The sequence below is a fragment of the Vombatus ursinus genome, unplaced genomic scaffold (genome assembly GCF_900497805.2).
Source record: "Vombatus ursinus unplaced genomic scaffold, bare-nosed wombat genome assembly UNPS02014848.1, whole genome shotgun sequence".
NCBI classification, from domain to species: Eukaryota; Metazoa; Chordata; class Mammalia; order Diprotodontia; family Vombatidae; genus Vombatus; species Vombatus ursinus.
The window spans coordinates 8,428,028-8,447,296 of NW_020954626.1; the positions used below are offsets into that span (position 1 = coordinate 8,428,028).

General features: G+C 36.5%; 1 protein-coding gene across 3 annotated transcripts in view; it reads left to right on the plus strand.

Annotated features, from left to right (window-relative positions):
• TCF12 (transcription factor 12) overlaps nt 1–19,269 on the plus strand; it is a 408,834-nt gene that overhangs the window by 79,159 nt on the left and 310,406 nt on the right. The gene's annotated exons all lie outside the window — the stretch shown is intronic.

Below are 19,269 nucleotides of genomic sequence, written 5' to 3' on the forward strand. Positions count from 1 at the left end.
TTTTCCTTATCTATAGAATGAGAATATTAACAGTGTGTAATTTGCAGAATTATTGTGAGAACAAAATGAGACAATATTTGTAAAGCATTTTGCAAACCTTAAATCATAGTATAAATGCTGTGTCTTCCTCATTTCTTCTCAAACTTGAGTTTTGATTCTCATGTGTTAAGTGAAGACATTCTGATATGTCTAGAGATGGGAGTTTTAAGGTTTTTAGCTGCTACTTTGTTGAGGTAAAAGCCTTATTAAAAAAAAACCCAACAAAACAACATACAACAAAATAAACCTCCTTCCCCACTTTTTGTTGAACCAAGTACCTATTCTGTGAACTATTTCCCCTTTATTGTGTTGTATAACTCTTGACATTCTTGGTTTGTGGATGTATTGCTTTCTCTCCCTCCATAAGACAATTTCACCTTATTCTTCTCTAAGAGACTACCTAAAGCTAACATCCTCCCTTCTCCATCCCATGGAAATTATTTATCCTTCAAAAAAAAAAGTTTAGGAAATCCAAATACTAACCGGAAAAACTTTGTGATTTAAAAAAATTTGAAGAATTCTCTTTAATAGAAGTATGTTCAGTGCTTGGACTAAGAATTTGTCTGTAAAGGTGGGGCAGAAGAGGCAGAGTTATGTGATGCATCTTTAGCCACGAGGTTACAAGCGGCACCAAACAAATGTCACAGATTTTTATGTATGGATTTGAATGTTGCTTGGGAAAAAAACAAAACAAAACAAAACATGTTTTATATAAGGTAAAAGTTGGAGAACTAACAGTTTATTTTTTTAACCTGCTCCTCCTCCCCTCCCCCAGGCCAATATGTACTTTTCTTTTAGCCCTAATTGTTTCTTTCCTTAATTGAATAACTCCTCCTCCCTCCCCTCCGTGGTTTATTGGTTATTTTTGTGTATGTGCCATCTTTCTGATTGTGAGCACTTTGATGGGGGTGGATAGAGATTGTGCCCTCCACCCCTGATGTCCTGGTGCTTTACAGAATGTCTCATGTTCTCATAGTTTGTTCATTAGTTCAGTCATGTCTGACTCTTCATGACCCCATAGACCATAGCACACCATGCCCTTTTATCCTCCACTATCTCCCAAAGTCCATGTAAACTCATCTTTGTTGCTTCCATGAAACTGTCTATCCATCTCCTTAATCTTTGAGCCCAAGAATATAAAATCTGACATTGCTTCCATTTCTTCTCCCTCTGTTTGCCAGGAAGTGATGGGATTGGTTGCTAAGATCTTAATTTTTTTGATGTTAAGCTTCAAGCCAGTTTTTAATTCTCCTCTTTCACCCTTATCAAGAGGCTTCTTAATTCTTCTTCACTTTCTGCCATAACAAGGCAGTGATCGAGGAGGGGATGTTCAATAGTAGTCCAGTAAGTGATGCTTTGGAGGAAAACAGTTATTGACTTCAAGTTCATTATTCATTCTGTCTTGTTATGGTATATGGGATTAATCCATGCTTCTGTGAAAATTATTCATATGATCCTAATAAAAGAATAACTCTAATTGTATTTTTTTTCTTAATATGCAGAGTAGTTGTGCATGTTGAAGTCCAGTGAAGGCTGGAGTTAGTTTGCTTCTTCTGCTTATGCTTTAAACTTAATACTGAATGAGAAATGGAGCCCTCTTAGCTTGTCAGCTTGTCAGTCAAATGGAATGCTTTTAGGAGCTTCTTGAATCACTTTACTTTCTTTTTCAGATTGGAAATCTGTGTGGGGATTCTCTTGAAGTGACATTCTTGACTGACAGGTGTATTTTGCTAGGCAACTACTTTGTCCTTCATTCAACAGTTTAATAGATGTTTAAGAGCCCACTATGTATTGTGCTTTTAACAAAGTGCTCAGAAAGGATAGCTTATTAAATATTGTTTGATCTGAGATCTCATTAATGCTCCCTCCAGTGGTACAGATTACAACCCTATCTATTCTTTTTCTACTCATTCTTCTATATGTTTTGCCTTCCTCTATTGCAATATGAGTTCTTTGAGGGTGGGATTGCATCTCTTTATTATTTGTATTCATAGTACAATACAGTGTCTGGTACATAGTAAGTATTTAATGCTATTTTATTTATTTTTTTTCACCATTTATGACAGAGGGTCCACCCAACATGCCTTTAAGTCTTCTTCTAGGTCTTTTGACTTTATGTGGATATCAGTGAGACATATAAGCTATCTGTTGGTTATCTGTTACTTATTACATGAGTAGCCCACCTCTGTTTTTACTCATGTATCTTCCTGATGGTATCCTTCCTTCTGCTTTTTCCTCTGCTGTTTTTTATTGGTAGCATGTTACAGCCTACACATGCTCACAGTTCGCCTCTCCATTGTCATGACGATAGGTGGGTATTCACAGGTTAATTCTTACTGTACTGTAGTATTCCATGACCCATAGCTATGCAACATAGCCAGAAGAATATTGATGTTTAAGAGATAGAAATTGGTTTTAGGGAGATCCTTAGAGTCATTAACAGCTGAGGTGTTAGACATTGGCGTCTGGGCAGCATGCAGCCCACAACACTCCTTAAATGCTTCCTGAACCAGATTAAAATGTATTTGGGAAATATTTAATGAAATAAAAATACAATAGAACATAGATAATGTTAATATGTAGCTTTTAAAGTCAGTACATGTCCTGCAGGATTCCTTATGTATGGCTCCCGTTTCTGTTTGAGTTTGATGCTGCTGATTAAAATTATTATACAGTTCTCCAAAGTTACATTCCACACTCTTCCGGCTTCTCCAAGAGTTTCATTCTGGATTTCTTTGACTTCTCTACCATGCCTCTACCATGCCTCCCATTTCTGCTTGTCAAGGTTGAAGTGTTTACTGCCTATGACAGCTTCTAGGTGTTTTTATCTCCTTGTTGTGGCAATTAATTTATGTCATTTATTTTTTTTTTTTAAGAAATGCTAATAGTCTGTGATGTTTATAGTTTGATATATTTTCCATTTTTTCCCTCAACATCAACAGCATGTTTAAATAGGTCAGGATAGGGACAGCTAGGTGGCACAGTGGATAGAGCTTCAGCCCTGGAGTCAGGAGGACCTGAGTTCAAATGTGGCCTCAGACACTTAACACTTACTAGCTGTGAGACCCTGGGCAAGTCACTTAACCCCAATTGCTTCACCAAGAAAAAAAAATAGGTCAGGATGGAATTCCCGTAGTAATGTGCCATATTTTCTTCTCATTTTTCTCCTTCTGATTTGTATTGTATTGTAGTCATAGATTTAGAACTGGAGCGGAACTTACAGGCCATCTAATCTAACCCCTTCATTTTGCTTATGTGGAAACTGAGGTACAGGTGTATTAAGTGACTTTTGCCTGAGGTCCTCCAGTCAATTAGTGTAAGAAGGATTTCGTACTGATTTGGGTCTTGACTCCAAGTCAGCAGCTGTCTCACTGTGCAGACAACTGATTTGGAAAGACTCCCCTTTCAAAATATAATCATTTTAATTTTTTTATGATGCCGTTTGAGGCACTTACCTTTAGGCCAAGAAGACCTGGGTTCAAGATCTACTTCTGATATTTACTGGCTGGGCGATCTTGGTCAAGATGCATGTCCTCTCGGTGCTTTAGGCAGCTTTCTAAGACTATAGAAGTTGTAAAGAAGGTGTATTCCTGTGTTGGTAAGGAGTTTCCTTATTTAGGAGTTCTGACAAGTACAGTCCCTGTCCCTAATTCTGTTTGATTCTTGTGATGAATAATACCACCATACTCTTACTGAAGAGAATATTTATAATAGATGGGTATGGAGTACCTGTGTAATTCTTGGTTTCTCTTATTTCTTATTCTTGAACTATGTTTTTTTTTTAACATTTTAACATTTCTAGCACATTATTTATGTCCACTTTTGCATTGAAATCACCAAGTATTAAAGCATAATAACTTAATTTGGAAGACTTGAAGTCAGAAGGACCTAGGTTCAGATCCCTTCTCTAACACTTAATGGCTGTGTAATATTGAGCAAGCTAGTTATCTGCTCTGATCCTCAGTTTCATCATCTGTAAAATGAGGAGATTGGACTAGGTGGTCTTAAAAATTCCTTCCAGCTCAGAATGTATGATTCTTTGATCCTAAAATCTTAACGAATTCTTTGTAGAATTACTTTACTACTTCAGCAGATGTTGGCACAGAGCCATAATTATAATTTCATGGTTATCTTATTCTTTATGCTTATCCTTAGCACTGCTATATGAAAACACCACAAATTACATAAAATTGTTTCATTTTTACTTTTTACATCTGAGAATGTTAAGCTGCCAGTAGGATAAAAGCCTCATGAAGGTAGGGTTTATTTCATTTCCATTTTGGTATCCTTAGTACCTAGAACTGTAATGTGTGCAGTTTTGTTTTGATTTTGTGGGCAGGGGGCAGGGAGGAGGGAGGTCCTATATATATATGTGATCAATTTTATTGCTGTAGGGAACTTTTATCAATGTGGATTAGTAGCTGCTCCAGCATCTTATGGTTTTAGTTGTCTAGGGTAACAGAGAAGTTAAGTGACTTAACTAGGGTAGCAAAGCCAGTATGTGTAAGGGACTTAAACCCAACCCTTCCTGAAATTGAGTCTAGCCTTCTATTCACTTCTGTGCCTCCCCATTTAAATATTCTAGGCACTTAATAAGTGTTGAATTGAATGACAAAACCAATTCCACCAACTCCTTTATTCTGCTTCTTTTTTTTTTTTTTTAGGGCAATTGGAGTTAAGTGACTTGCCCAGGGTCACACAGCTAATAAGTGTCAAGCGTTTGGTCTGAGGCCAGATTTGAACTCAGGTCCTCCTGACTTCAGGGTCAGTGCTCTATCCACTGTGCCACCTAGCTGCCCCCTTTATTCTGCTTCTTCAAGAAGAACCCATAATCTATCCTTTCACTTAATTCCAACTTTCTTTTGTCTTTATTGTGAGGTCAAGATTGATAAGATTCAGCTTCTCTAGTAATATGTTCAGTTTTTGGTCACTGGATGATTATCTTACATTTAGAATACCAACACGTAAGTTAATGTCTTTAGACAGATTACAAACTGATTCTTAGCACAATCTGCAGTCTCTCCCACCATTCTGCTTTTACTGCAGAAGAGAAAGGAGGAGCCATACAAGATTGAGGACTTTTTGTATTTTTCTTCATTTCTTGAGTTGCAGTGCCCCCAGAAATTAAATATCCAGTCATCAGCCTACTGGTTGGTAATGAGCCTGTCCATGCTTAACTATACTAATACATGCTTGCACATTGCACATAGTTTATTTGTGGGACTGTACTCAAAATCTTTCTAAACATGGTAGAACCTACCATTATGTGCACTCCACTGGCCTAGCCAGTGGGCAGCAGAGTAGGATTTTGTGGAGTTTATTAAATATAATTTCAAAAAATTCAATGTGAATATGTTAATGTATGAAAAATTCAAGTTTATTAATTGAAAGTTGTGAAAGCACATTTGATGATGAAGCCAATGTCACAAAATTGTATTGATATTGAATGCATGATTATAGCTTTGGTGTCTGTTCTGGGTCAAGTCTGAATTAAGCTGGTCAGGCGATTTTAGTCTTGGGTTGGAATGAATTGAAACACAAAGACCTTTTAACATTTAACAAAAAGAAGTTTACTTATCAGTAGTTTGGAAAGAATATTCAGTAAGAGCAAAAAAAAAGGTATGAAAAACTGCTTAACTATAAAATATAATATTTTGGGTTTGAAGTTAGAGGACCTGGGTTCAAATCCAAGGTTTTAGACTTATTACCTTGGTCACTCTAGACAAGTTACTTACCTTTTTGACTGCTCTGTAAAATGAGAGAGTTGAACTAGATAGGTGGCCTTCAAGGTGATTTCCTTTTTTGAAAAGAATTACTTATTTATGTACTTTATTTTTAACATTCATTTTAAAAAATTTTGTGTTCTAAATTCTCCAGTCCCTCCCCCACCCATTGAGAATGCAAGCATTATAATACCCATTATACATGTGAAGTAATGCAAAACATATTAGCTATGTTGCAAAAAAAAAAAAGAAGCAAAAATAAAGTGAAAATAAATGCTTCAACTTGCACTCAGAGTTCATCAGTTCTCTCTGTGGATTTGGATAACCTTTTTTTCGTCATGTGGATCATTGTATTTATCAGAGTAGCTACATCTCACAGTTGATCATTGTTGTAATATTGTTGTTACTATGTACGATATTCTTCTGGTTCTGGTCACTTCACTTTGCTTCAGTTCACGTAAGTCTTTCCAGGTTTTTCTGAAAGCATCATGCTCATCATTTCTTATAGCACAATAGTATTCTATCACAATCATATACAACAACTCGTTTAGCTGTTCCCCAATTCATGGGCATCGCCTTGATTTCCAGTTCTTTGCCATCAAGGTCATTTCCAATGCTAACGTGCTGAAAATGTTAAACTTAAAAATGTTGAACTATTTGTGTAGAAATCTTCAAAAAGTATATTGGATGATATGCATCCCTGCTTTCTTTGGTTGATGACATTCTGCCATCATTCCATTATGAACTGAACAATAATGTACAGAATGACTTCAGGGCCTACACAAAATGCTTCTCCTCCCTCCTCCAGCTGCTGTGCTTTTTGAGGTCCTACGTCTCTGCTTCTTATAGTTTTGTTTTTAATGCCTTCTCTTTCACCTGTCAGTTGACTTGTCTCACTACTTAACTGTGGCAGTGTTCCTTCCTGAGGCATCCTCTCTACCACTTCTGATTTTCCACTTCTATTCTTCCTTAGTCTTGGATTCCATTCAGTAAATGGGTTCAGAATGAGTGCCTGAGGGGCTCTTTGTTGAATTAACTCATGAGATTTAGTCTGAGGACTATTTTTACTATTCAGAGGCCTTTTATATTGCCTGGTTCTCACCTGTGTTCTGTAATGATTAAGATGTTGGATAATCAAGTTGCTTATAGGTAAGGGCTTTTTATAGTTTGTCCATTAAATCTCTATGTTTGTACATATTTCTTTAAAAAGCTGCTACTTTTACGTGACGTAAGTGCCTCATGTAAATATGTTCTATATGTTTTAAAATAAACCACTTCTTAACAGCAGTTTATATGCTTTAAATGCCTCTGTGAAACAATAGTTATTTTCTCCCACTTTATAGAAGAAGATGAGGTGCTTTTGGAAAAAAGTGACATGGTAAGAGGAACTCAACATGGTAAGAAAAGTCTTCTCTCTGTCATGCCTTTGCTAGGAATGCCAGTGACAGGAAAGAGTTATTATACTCCAATTGCCTTAAGTAATGTAGATATTAGGCCTACTAGCAGCTCTCTTGTTATTACAGCTACACTGTCCAAAGTTTTCAAAGGAGACTTGTTTGTAATAAATAGATAATAATTTGGAAGATTATGAACTTTGGAATCAGTTCTAATGTTCCCAGGTATAAAGATTATTGCATTTAGTGGTCAAACATCTACTCTTTAGCTCTCTGTAAGTCAAATTCCTTCAAACTGGGCTTCTTAAGCTTAGGGTCTGTGAACTTTTTTTTTTTAATAGTTTGAAAACTTTCTTTGAAAATAATTGATTTCCTTTGCAATCTTATGTGTTTTATTTTATGTATTTAAAAATGTTATTCTGAGAAGGATTACATAGGTGTATCACACTGTCACGGGGGTCCATAATACCAGAAAGGTTAAGAACACCTGTCTTTTCTAAGCCAGGATTGTTACCCTGCTCTTTCTTGGTATTGTTCCCTGTCTGTTCAGCTGCATTGGCTTCTGCTAGTGAAAGCCTTCAGTCTACGCTGCTTCACCATTAGCTGCTCCTCCATTAATTTGGTGAAAGGTTCAGGCTGGACCTCCATTTCTGCAGTTACCTACAGCTCTCTTGTTGCAGGTATTTTCAGATAGAGACTGGGAGCTACCTTTCTGATTCAGTGTTTATAGTTCTTTTAGTAGGTTAGGAAAACTTCACCTTGAACACAGAGGATCAGTGAGGGGTGGACTTTATGTGGTTTTTCAAAGTGAAATCCTTCCCTTTTTTTTTGGAATCTGGAGAAACAACTACCATTGGCATCCCTCATAGGTATAAAACCTGTGTCTCACCCAACCCTTTTAAAACTAAAGTTGCTGTGACAAGGACAAGAATCTAGGGTCTGTTTTGTCCATGGACTGCCAGCATTCAGTAATATTCTACTTTATTCCCATTATATGTCAGAAGGTTATAGACTTTATTGAAACTCCAAGGGATAGGTGGTACTGCCTCTACCTAGTTATATGACTGCTGATACATCATTGGGCCTCTCTGGGGCTGTTTCCTCATCTGCATAATGAAGGGGTTAGGCTAATGTTTTTCATTTCTGTAATTCTCTGTGTCCAGAGGACTCAGGCTACCTACCTCAGCCAGGTAGGTGTGGCATGCCAGGCCCATTCCTAGAAACACATACCCTCAGAACTAAGGCGTTGCTTTTTTCACTAGTTTGATACCTGGGAGGTCAGTTTCCTTCAGATCTTCACATTCTACTAATTGGTTATGACTTGGATCTCCATTTTTTGTCAGAGCAATGAGGAAATTTCCATTTTACTACTTAATAAATTCATATTTAATAGATTAATATAAATTCTACCTCCTCTAGCTCCTGAACAAATACTACTACATTGCTTTGTAATAATAATAATAATAATAGCTAACATTTATATACCACATACTATGTGCCAGGAACTATGCTAAGTATTTTACAGTTATTAACTCATTATCCTCACAATCATGGGAGGTAGATGCTTTATATTATCCCCATTTTACAGATGAAGAAACTGAGGTATGTTACAGTTGAAGAAATGGGCTAAATGACTTGCCCAGGGTCATACAGTTAGTTAATGTTTGAGTCTGAATTTGAACTCAGGTGTTCCTGACTCCAGGCCCAGGTCTCTATGCACGACCTAGTTGCCTGCACTTATTTAAGGGCCTAGAAAAATCAGAGATTTAATTCATCTGAAAATGAACTTCCAATATTTCAATTCACACACCTTTGTTAAGCAGAAAGCCCTTTCACACTAGATGATTCTAGTCCTTATCTCCTCTGCCTGTTCTCACAGAATCTTAGATTTCGAGCTAGAAGAGATCATAAAGGTTATCTAGTTTTATTTTACAAATAAGGAAACTGAGGTAGAGAGTTAAGGTTAAGTGAGTTGTCTGGGATCTCACAGGTAGCAGATAGCAGGGTCCTTTGATTTTAGAGGCAAAGCTCTTTGTACTGAGCCATACTGCTTCTTGGCCTTAGGATCTGGATATATAGGATTTAGTTTGATGAAAAATAGTGTGGTAGTTGGCTTATGAGCCTCTGGATATCTAATCTGGGCTTAAGATATAGTACTAGGTGGCCTAATCAGGTAAGTCTCTGATCAAGAATAACCCTTGAGACAGGTTGTTCTATTCCTGGGTAACTCTGGAGATATTCTGGGGTTGGGCTAAAATGCTGGGACCTTTTCTGATTGAATTAGATCTCCTAATCCCTGAAGACTGGAATGAAGCTAAAGGAGACTTTAAAGGCATGCATTCTGTCCTCCTCCCATCATTTACTGCATGTTTAGCTTGTGGTTTGTCCTGTTTGAAGTCTGGGGATCTGTTGAGCTCTGTAAGCTAAAACAGCCCCCAAGATTTTCTGGAAACAGCTCCCAATGGTACATAACCATGCAGTGGGAAACAAGTTGGGTGTGACCATATTCCGTTGGTTCTTTGGTGTATTACTGTAAAATGAGTCACTAATGAAAACAGAATTGAAGTTGGCTGGTTTGTCTTTTAAAACTGCCCTTCCTACCTCTTTAGTGATTTGTGTTTGAAGATTTCTTTTTGTTGCTTTTGGCTCATCTGCTGACAAAGTGGAGGGGTTGGTAAGGTTAAAGTGGGGATGACTAAGCTTTAGAATGGTGTCTCCCTTAATAAAAGTGCATTAATTATTTTGTGACAATGTTCTTTTCATTGGTACAGGTGCACAGACAATATTATTTAGAATACCATGGGCAGCACCAAATTATTCCAACCACTCTTATCAAACTTTTTAGTAAGAATTTATTTCCACTTTTATTTGCAATCTGTCAAGATATGCATGCTTACACTGGCAGTGAACAGGACTCATGAATAGTTTTTATAATAATAATCATTATTATTATTATTGCAGGGACTTATTAAAACCAGCATTTCAAAGGCTCTGATCTTGCAGTGAGATACTTCCTAGGACCACTTGATCACATTCCTTTAGAATTTTTATATTGGTAAAAAAGCCCTTTTTTATTTTTGTGTATTTGTGTTTGTGTGTTTGGAAATAATTGCATATTATTTAATAAGCAATATTAATTGTGATTGCATTGACTCTTTTAATTCATTTAAGGCCCTTCATCTGGAGTAGAAAAGAGAATATTTGTTATTTTTTCTTTGAAGATTGCTAGCACATCAGGAGTCACTTTTGGGTATTTCCCTTTTTCCGCCTGATTTCTGGAGAGTAGAAATTTTTTTTGAGGTGGGGAAGGGGACATTTCATAGGCCATGTGGAAGATGCTGAATTCCAGCCTATGACTTTAGCTCTTAGTTTTTCCTCGTGAGGAATGGAGCATCTTCCCACTGTTCTTTTAAAACCTGGAAAAAAATGAGATTAATAGGAATTAAGGTTCTCAGTTTATTCTTCATTCCCATACTCTTTGGATTAGGGAACAATAGTTTATTTCTATTTGGGGTTATTGCTGGGGTGTGTGTATTGGGGTGGGGCTTTTTTGTAGGCCAGAAAATGCTTTCAACCTTGTTGATAACCCACCTGGGCTTATTCCTCAGCCCAGTTTAGACAATGGGGTCTGTGTTTTGAACTTTGAAGAAAAAAACCCTGAGATGATGATGATGATGATGATGATGATGATGATTGTTGTTGTTATCTGCTCAAGAGAACAGATAATAATGTTGAAACATTCATTCCCCCTTCAACTAATTCCCCTATCCCCTTCAGGTCTAACACAGCTGTGTAGCCCCTTAACTAGTCATAACTAGTACGGTATGTGTTTTTTTTAATCTTTCTACAACCTAGCAGGTACAAGAGCATAAGCTTACATGCCTACCAGATAAACTAGCTATGCCCTTTTTTTCCTAGCATATGTAGTTTTGAAGACTCTTAAGGCATGAATGGATTATGAATACCTCTACGAAATCCCTATTTTTTGGGTAAGTCAAGGAAATTGTGGGCAGTAGAGCCTTTGCCATGTCCCTTGTTCACAGCATCAAGTGAGCAATTGGAAGGTTGTAGTCTGTCTCTGCAGGCAGAGGAAAGATGTGTACATATTGTTCCTTTAACCTCTCCTCTCTCCTACTCTGCTTTCATCTTTCCTCATTTTCTCTGTGAGAGACCATTTTAGAACAGACCATTTGCAAGCTTGATGCCAAAATGTTGCTTTCTCTTCTATCCAGATGGTAGTAACTGCTTAGAATGGGCTTTCTAGGTGGCCACTGGCCAGCCCAATGCATACTGGGGGATAAATATACTCCTTTTAAAGATATATCAATTTTATTGATATCTTTTGTTTTTATGTGCCTCATATTTCCCACTGTCCAACTCCCCATTCATTCCTACAGAGCCATCCCTTAGAAGCAATAAGAGAGGAAAAAAAAGTTCAACACAAGTAACATTGAAAAAAAAAATCTGATGCTATATGCCCTGTTACACATCCACAGTTCTCTGTCTCAGCAAATAAGAGGAGGAGGGGCCTTATATCCCTTTTTTGGGGGGGGGCAAGCTTAATCTTTATATATAGTTTTACACCTTCCTATCGTTTTGCTGCTGTTATTATTCTTTTTGTTGACCTTGTAGTAACTGCATATATTGTTCCCTTGTTTCTGCTTACTTCACTTTGCTTGAGTTCATGTAAATCTTCCCATGCTTCTCTGAATGCATCATTTCTTACAATGTTTCTGGTATTATTCCATTACATTCATGTACCCCAATTTGTTTAACCATTACGCAGTCAACTGGTATCTCCTTTGCTTCCAGTTTTTTGCTACTCTAAAAAGTGCCGTTTTAAACATTTTTGTGTCTATGGGCCCTTTCTTTTTGTCATTGACCTTATTGGCATATGTACCTCATGGTAGAATCTGTGGGTCAAAGGGCATTTGGTCATTCTTTTTGTATAGTTCCAAATTGTTTTCTGGAATGGTTGGACGAATTCACACCAATAATGGATAAATGTACTGCTGACCCTTCTGAGGGAAAATAGCTTGGCTGTTTGCAGTTTGTTGCTGATTGAGAGCTCAGTTCCATTTGGGAGGGGTGTCTCCTAGGTCCCAGACAAATAGACTGGTTTCCCCACCTTAGGGAGAAAGGATTCATAGAATTACAGAATCTTAGTCATCATTCAGTCCAGCCTCCTACTTAGAGCAAGAATGCTTTCTAGAAAAGCCTTGTGGATCCCCCTTCTTGATAACTGTACCTCCTGAGGCAGCTGATTCCATTGTCACAGTGCTCCTCTTGCTAGAAAGGTAGTCCTTTGGTTGAGCTAAAACACAGATATATATATGATATTGTTATCATTATATTGATATAATAATACATGAAAATTGATACTATTTTTCTCCTTAATGTTCTTCAGGCTTGACACCTCAAGTTCTTTCGATCTGTTGTCATGTGATGGTTTCTCTAGTCTCTTATCCTGGTAGTCTCTTCTGGATGTAGCCAGATTTGTCCACCTCCTTTTTCAAAAGCCCTGTCTAATACTCAGAACTGAACACAATAATCCAGAAGTGGTCTAACCAGCACAGAGAACAACGGGATTATTAGTTCATATCATCTGGATATTTACTATTAATATAACTTGAGTTGTCATTAACTTTGTTTTGTTTTAGCATTTTTGGCTCATTTTGAATTTGTGATTAACTAAAATCTTCCTGCCTTTTTTATATGAATTGCCTCCAAGCTAGGGGATCATTATTGTATGACTTATGCAACTAATTTTTTTAGTTTAATTGTAGTTACTTTTTTTTAGACCTATGGTTTCATTGATATACTGAGTTTCTTGTGGTGATTAATATCTGCTCTACAATTGGAGTCTTGGAGAAGTGCCTGGGGGTGGTAAGAGGTTAAATGACTTGTTTAGAATCACACAGTTTGTTAAAGGCAGGACTGGAATCCAGGTTCACTATGCTAAGATGCTTCTCATTACATTTATTGCTGTTTAAAATTGTTGATTTGGGCTCATTGTTTCAACTTACTAAGATGATTTGGAGACCAGTCTCTGTCATCTGTGATATTACTAGTGTTTGGAAGGTAGCCTTCCTCCTGTGTGTTGACAACAACAACAAACTATTTTTTGCATGCAGAATACCATGCATTTAGCAGCTCTCCTAGTGAGAGATCCCAGTCAGTTTTTGTAAATATCTCACTGCTATATTATTTTATAGAATATCTTCCCCTTAAGGAGAGATTAATGACTAAGGAACTGTGTTTCACTTAATGCATGAGACCTGAGAAAGTCAGGTAAAAAAAAATACTTAGGACTCTGAGACAATCACCTATGGAAAAAGCTCAAAAGTGGTTGGTGAAATTCTGAAAAACAAATCATAACATGAATAAAAAATCAACTTGTTGACTATAATATCCCCAGCTTCAGAAGGGTCTTCTCAGATAGCATTTCATTCTTTTCTGGAAGACATGATCTTGGATATTTTTCTCAACTGAACTCATGGATAGTAGTTTTTTGCCCATTTCCATGTGGACATCTATCTCTTGGTTTTATGTTTATATTCCCCAGAACAGGAAGTTTCAGGTAAATAAAATATTTATTGTGACATATCCACGCCTATGGTTTGCTCTGCTTTGTTTTGGAGAATTTTCTTTTCCCTTTTTGAATTGTGTTTCTGCGTGTACTTTAATGCCAGTATTATGTTGGAGAGAGATGATTAAGCCTTCTTTGAGAAATTTGTCCTTTGATTAGAATAGGCTGGAATTGTGACTCTTTTTTATTAGGACTTTGAAAAAACAGGAAGGACTCTGAGTTGAAATCTATTATGTCAGGGACAGATGGATTTCTTAAAGTCAGCAACAAGCAGCAAAGCATTTCTTTTTCACTCTTTGTTTCTGTCATGAAGCACCACCGGTCTCAGTTCTTCCTTTAATGTTACCAGAACTCTCTGCTACTGCAAGTATAAAATTGGTGTAGGAATAGGAGCTTGACCTGTGATGTTCTTGATATAAAGAACTCTCCTGGGTGGGGAAATTTCTCTACCAGGGCAGATCAGCGTTTTATCTGCAACTTGTAGTTTTAGAGAATTACCTGGAATACTTAGGTGTCAATTGACTTGGACAGGATCATAATGCCAATATTTATCATAGGTGAGACGAACTCACATCTTTCTGGTTTTGAGGTCTATTCTCTGTCCACAACACCTCACTAACTCTTATGGAAAATTGACTATTAGATATTCCTATGGCTAGCCTTTCAGAAGCTATGTGATGGGAAGGGAGGAGTGGAGAGAAAGCTTCTTTATATAGCATATGTTTCTGTTTCCTTCCATTAATTCTTAAATGGAATGGTCTCTAGTCCTTTCACCATTGTGGTTGTCCTACTCCAAAGTGCCCCACTATGTCAGTATCTGTCCTAAAATGTGTCATCTAGAGGGGAAAACAGTTTTTAAGTATAATCTGGCAGGAATAGAATGCATCATCCAAAACGTCATTACTGTCACTACTTCCTAGGTTCTGGATATTATGCATCTGTTGATATAGCCTAAGATCAAATTAGCCTTTGGTGTTGTCATGTCTTACTAATAACTCACATTGAGCTATTGCAGTCCACCAATGTCCTCAGGCCTTTTTCGAGGGAATGGCTGTCTCACCCGGGCTCCTCTATCCTGTACATGTACAATTGACTCTTGTTTTTAACTGAAGTATGGTACTTCACGTTTATCACCATCAAATTCCACCTCATTATATTTGTCTTGTTCTAGCCTGTCAAAGATCATTTTGGATACTGGCTGTCACCCACTGTATTAGCTATATCCTTTCCAGCTCTTTTGTTATCTGAAGATTTGATAAACATGCCATCTATGCTTTCATAGCTTCAGTTTGTTATGGTCTCTCCTAAAAATATGGCTTCTATTTGATGGCAAGTTCTTGTTTGTGAAATGTGTACATGACAACTGTATCTGAGAGCAAAAACCTCAATATTTTTTCTTTTAATTATGAAACGAAAGCCAGATTTCACTGCTATTCCTCTGGAGAGAGGAATAACTTGAGAAGACCATCACTTTATTTCTATCTCCTCCCTAGAGGAGGTCTCATCAGAAAACTTAGGACCAGGACGATGAGTGGATTCAGTAGAAACTGGAGAAATCAGAGGCATGTCATGGTATAGAAAGCTGTTCCCCACATCAGCACTGAGCAGAAGTCTATGAATTATTTTACTGCTTTTTTCTTCTTCTCTTAACCTGGATGTTTCTAGAACATTCAGGAAAAAAAATTAACTAAGGCCTGGATTAATTCTATTTATTTAGAATAGATAATTGATTCAACTATATTCTTCCTTTAATATCCTCTTATATATTAAGATCTCCTTACTCAACAGTCATGTGAAAGTGAAACTTTATAGGAAATACAGCCATGAAAAAAGTTCTAAAACCACATTTTAAGCAACATGTGTTAATGCCCTTGGTCTTTATGTTATATTTTGCCCCTCCTCTGAAATTGAATTCTTCCTTTTGACAAATAAAAATTAAATAAAAAAGAGACATATAGTGACCCTGATGATATATATACAGTGTTCTAGTTGTCCCCTTGCAACTCCTTCTGGAAAGAGGTTTGTTTCGTTATCTGTTCAGAACTCCTTCGTAATTCACCTTCACTCGGATCATTTATACCATTGTGTATATTGTTCTCTTGTCTTTGCGTATTTTGCTCTGCATCTTCCCATCTTTCTCTGACTTAACCAGATTTGTCTTTCCTATTATAGAGTAATATTCCATTACATATATAAACATATATATATATCTCCTGCTTGTTTTTTTAATCTGGTTTTTATTTATATTTCATCTCCATTTCTGCCTATCCAGTGATGTTTAATACTATAACAAAGAATAAAAAAGACAGGAGCAAAAAGCAATTTAGCAAAGCAAACTAACATGAGTTAGGTCTTATACTACGTGTGATATTCCACATCTAAGTCTCTCATCACTTTAAACAAGAGAAGGGAGCATATGTCTTAGTTTTTTCAACCATTCTCAATTGGTGGTCATCAGCTTTGTGTGGAGTTCTTTGCTATCACAAACAGTGTTACTATGAATATTTTAATATTTATTGGATTTTTATTTCTGTCTTTGACTTCCTTGGTGTATGTGCCTTGCTGTGGGGTTGCTACATCAAAGGGCATGGATGATTTTGTCATTGTTCTTGTATAATTTAGCTCGAAACCCAAAGTGGTTAGGCCATTTGCTTTATAGTGCCTTTATTTCTTCAGCTCCACCAGCACCAACTTTGCTCATTTAAACATCAGATTTGACAAGTACTCTTACATATTGCTCAAAAAAGCAGCATCTGAGGCTACTACTAGACTTTACAGATTTAAATGAGGCCATTACAAAATACAAATATTCATATTTTCACATATCTATTTACATAGTTTCCATTTACTTACGTGGGGGAACTGATTCACCTTTATATTCTGGCTCACGTGTTTTACCACAGATACCAGGTATTAAAAGTAGGACCAATTTTAGTTCAAAATTTTCTTTTTTTCCCCACTCATTGTCCTCTGTCTTCCTAAATTAGTTTTCTCTATTAGTTTCATTATGATATCATCATACATCATACAAGTTTACCAGACCTTTAGATAACTACCCATTAAAGAATATAGGCTGTACAATGCCTCCTGACCTCCAATTAAGCTGTTACCCACAGTATTTGGGAGAAGGAAACGATCAGGGAATAATGATTAGGACATGATAGTATTATGAAGAATCAACCTTTGTGATTGAAGCTAGCAAGAATCCCTATGCTATGGATGGTTTTTAATAGTTCAATAGTTTTGGGTCCAAAAACTATTCTTCCAGTATTATTTGGGACAAAGGATCATAGATTTAGTACTCGAATAGACCTTAGAAGCCATCTAGTCTAACCTCTTCATTTTGTATATGAGGGACTGAAGCATGAAGAGAAATGATTTACCAAAGGTCACATAGGTAGTAATTACCAAAGCTGGAGATTGTAACCCAAGTTGCATACTTTTCAGTGTATTCTGCTGCCTGTGTTTTTGATGTTCATAAAATGCCGCCAGGAAATGGCTTTTAAAAAATGTAATCAATGTAAAGTAATAAAAAGAATGTCATGTTATAAAAATAAATTGAAATGAGGAAGGATGAAATGATGACCCATACAAACAGAAAAGTAGTGGTCATCATGAATTCTGGAAAAAGGAGAAATGGACAATAGTGAGAATTTGTTAGTGTCCTAACTCTGTCAGGCAGAAACCAATATAGGAAGGGAGGGTGGAAGGGAAGGGAAGGAAGGAAAGAATGAAGGAAGGATGGAAGGAAACCCTGACCTTGATTGCACAAATTTCTGGTTAATTTGGAAGGCATATTCTTTGAAAAACGTTTTTATGGAGACATTTTGTTTTAATTATTGACATGCAAAAGCACCAACTGTGTGAATGTTAGCTAAAGTAACATAGCATATAAGAATGAAAAAAAAACCCAATAATAAAGCTGGCTTTTATATAGAGAACTTTAAGGTTTGTAATGGAATTTACAAATATTATTTCATTTAATCCTCACAATAATTCTGTAAGGTGGGTATTATTATTATCCCCATTTCACAGGTGAGGAACCTGAGGCAGAAAAGTGATTTGCTGAAGATCACATAGCTAATAAGTTCTAAGGTGGATATTTACTTAGGTCTTCCTGACTCCAAATCCAATAGAAACAGGATTTTAAAAGAAAATAAGACCCTGAAAACAAGCAAAATAACAACAACAAAGTGATTGTTAATGGTTCCACATTCAGCCATGCTTTTTATTATTAACTGATTGCTAAAAGAAATGAAATCCGTGTGCATTGATTAGAACAAGGGAGGACCATTACTGTCCATTTATTGCTGTTTAATGTTGTCTTTGTTTCTTGCAATTGTAGTCAGTGCATATATTTTTGTTTTTCTTTTTTCATTCTGTATCACTTTGTATAAGGTTTCTCATATTTCATTATGTTCTTCATATTCCTCATTCCTCATGATATAATTATATTCTATAACATTTACATGCCAATTTATTTAGTCACTTTCCAGTCCTTGGATAGAAAATATATTTATAAACTGGCATTCTAATTGTAACATTGCTTTGTTCAGAATCTTTCATTAGTTCTCTTTGGAATGAAGTCCAAATTCCTTAGCTTGATATTCAGTGTCCTATATGATTATATTTTAAACCTACCTTTCTAACATTATTTCATATCATTTCCTTTCATATAGCTCTTGTTCTGGTCAGATAGACACATTAGCCATGTCTAAAACATGTCAAGTGCTGTTCCTTGTACTGATGTTACCCCTCCCCCAACCTTTTTGTTTAATTCTTATTAAGCCTTTCCTGATTTCACTAGTAATAATAAAAATAATAAGAATAGCAGTTGAAATTTAATAATAACAATAATAGCTGGAATTTATATAAGCACTTTAGGGTTTGCAAAGCTCTTTATAAATGTTATGTCATATGATCCTCATAAGAGCCCTGTGAGATAGGTGCGAATGTCATTCTCATTTTACAAATGAAGAAAACTGATGATCAGAGAGGTTGAATGACTTATACAAGGTCACATAACTAGCAAATATTTGAGATATTTCCTGGCTCCAATCCAGTGTTCCATCTGCCATGCTAGTAGTTGCTTCTTATCTGGAAGTGACCTCTTCTTCTCTCTCCATACCGCTTTGTATCCTTCCTACTTTCTACTTTTCATTCTGTTTATTTGTGTGCATTCTTGTTCTTCCCTGCCAGTTTTTTGTTTCCTCAAAGACTAATTTATTTCTTCAAAGATATCCCTGTAATCTTTAGGTTGGCATAGCATGGTACCCCCTATACATTTTTTATTGAATAAATGAATGTATCAGTCTTTTGTGGACATGGTTATGCACTAGTCTTCTAGATCCTGATTATCCTTTCATGAACTATTCATAAAACTGAGCTTTAAAAAAAAAAAAAGAGCTTCTGTGTCTATGAGGATAAGAACCTGACCAATGACTTTAGGAGGCCTCACCTAAACAGCTTGCCCCTCCATCTCTCTCACACACACACACACACACACACACACACACACACACAC